Below are 2,685 nucleotides of genomic sequence, written 5' to 3'. Positions count from 1 at the left end.
CATTTTGAAACGCTCCGGCATTTTAAAATAGAAAAACAATGCGGACACGCTGATTACAGTGTGGGGCGAAAGTGAAAGTAAAACATGATGCTGAGCACCCGTTTGGAAAAGAAACAGCCATTCTTTCTCCCCTCATATTCCGACACAGAGGGTAGAAACAGCTAAATTAGACAGTTAAAACACATTTACAGATCATAACTCACCCTTGTTGTTGTAACATTCATCCTGTGTTGTCCGCAAGCACTTTCCGCCCTGTTGTGGGTCCATTTCCTTGAAAAATAAAACTTAACCAGGCACTTTGAAGAAGCGATGATGCTGGTAGTCTATGTAGATAATAATGTGGGTTTACACACCCCAGAACAGAATATTTAGACTTCTGAACTTGCATATTCGGCATGACACTATGAATTACAAAATAACATCGAGAAAAAAAATGGTGGACTATGAAATCCAGTTGGCCAGAAATACTATACCATAAATAGTAGTTACAAATAAAAAAGTGTGATGAAATAAACAATGAAACGAAATAAGCAACAGCAGATTTTGAACAAACTGAAAAATTTGACCCACAAAAAAAAGATAAAAATATCTTTGCAGTAACTGGACGGAATCAATTAAAGTTTTCTGCACTCCTAGACACTATAATTGCACAAAAATAGTTTATAAATGCAAAAAAAAGTGCATTTAGCATGATATGTCTCCTCTAACAGAAATGGTGATAGCTGATTTCAAACAATTTTGTGAGCAAAACTTATTCCAGGTTTCTTTTCTTTTGTCTTTCCAGTTAAAAACAGGGTTGTGAGTAGCTAACCAAGAGTAGCCAAAAATTAACTGGGGCAAAGAGGAATCAAAAACAAGGAACTTACCGTACTCATGATGGTTGCCCGAGATGATGACATGGAGGTTGCTCACTTTATGATGGATTTGAGTCAAAAGTTGTCCAGTTACCCCAGCGATGGAATGAGGAGTCTCGAGAGGAGTAGTGGGGATTAATAACTGGCCCACCAGGGGAGATTAGGTTTTGTTCCGCACCGGAGTCCACGAGAGCAGAGATGGGCAATTTGCTCTGAGTCATCATGACGGTAGCAGGGAGAGATAATAGTGAGGCAGGAACGAGTTTAGATGGACCTGACAATACCTCCTGCGTCACTGTCGAGCCGGCCCATTTCCACGCGCTGGACAGGTGGCCACAAATGTGTCCTTTATTTCCACAGTAGATGCAGACTTTCGCGGAAAAATGTTTTTGTCGTTCTTCAGGTGTTAGATGGGTTTAGCAGATTTGCATGGGTTCAGGTTCCACTTCAACAGAAGAAGATGGTTGCTGAGTTGGCGCTTCCGCCGGTGGGTGGAAACTAGTGAGACGGGGATTATGGGAAATGGAGTCTGTTTCCTTACGTCGTTCTCTTAATCGGTTGTCTATGCAGATGGCAAGAGAAATTAATTCGTCCAAACTCCCGGGTTCATCCCGAGAGGCAAGCAGATCTTTAATAGGTTCAGAAAGTGAATTAGTAAATGAACCTCGTAGGGCCAGTTCATCCCAACCTGACTCTTTGGCGAGAATGCGGAAGTCCACAGAGTGTTCTGCCACCGACTTCCGTCCCTGATGTAAGGAGAGTAGACGCTTGGAAGCTTCCTCCTGCTGGAGGGGATGGTCAAATACTTGCTGGAATTCCTGAATAAATAACTGAGAGGTCAAGGTATCAAGTGAATGTGAATCAAGGAAAGCTTGTGTCCAACGAAGCACTTTATCCTTTAAAGGTTGTATATAGGTTATGCGGGCTGAATGGTTAGGGAACAAAGATGGTGATCGGGCAAAAGCCAGTCTACATTGTAGTAAAAATCCACCACAGAGGTCTACATTACCGTCAAAAAGTTCTGAGGGCCGTAGATCTGGTTCTCGGGCGATAATGGCGGTAGTTGGCCGTGAGGTGGCAGCAGCTGGTGGGTTAACAGGTGCAGAAGGAATTAATGTAGCCAGTTTGTTGTCTATGGCAAAAACACGATTAGATACTTGATCCAATAATGCAGATGTGTTTTTTTTGGAACAAACACAATTGTTCGATCATGTTATGATTTTCTAATATCTTAGGGTCTTGAAAACCCTCAGACTATCTGTCTCCAGAACCACTCTTTGGCCTTGCATCTGGCTGATACATAATGTCAGGTTTTCAAAACAACCAAAGGCATGCAGATTGGTAACAAACAGACTCAGAGACTCATTAAAATGTAAGTGTATTTTATTTACAAGTGACATGTGCTTGTTCAGGGCTGTAATAGAAAGGGGAGACTTGGTGAGTTCCAGTTCAGAATGATGAGCAAATTGTTTGTAGTAATGTTGATTAATAATTCTTTTTCTTACAAGAGAAGCTGGAGGATTCGGCTCAGAGGAGAGGGTCCACTTGGCGAGTTTTACAGGCAAGTCCAAAACAGAGTCATGGGTTTCCAGATTGTTTAGAGGCAGACAGGCAACAGCACAAGGAGTAACAGTTGAGTGGCTCACAGGCACAGGCTGGGGTTGAGGATTGATTCCAGGATCATCCAAGAGGTGTTTCCACCACACATAGGTAAGTAAAACAGAACACAGGTTAACAATTATATACATATATATATATATACATATATATATATATGTGTGTGTGTATATATGTGTATATATGTATATATATGTATATATATGTGTATATA

The sequence above is a fragment of the Austrofundulus limnaeus genome, unplaced genomic scaffold (genome assembly GCF_001266775.1).
Source record: "Austrofundulus limnaeus strain Quisiro unplaced genomic scaffold, Austrofundulus_limnaeus-1.0 Scaffold1283, whole genome shotgun sequence".
NCBI classification, from domain to species: Eukaryota; Metazoa; Chordata; class Actinopteri; order Cyprinodontiformes; family Rivulidae; genus Austrofundulus; species Austrofundulus limnaeus.
Note: the sequence above shows the minus strand (reverse complement) of the source record.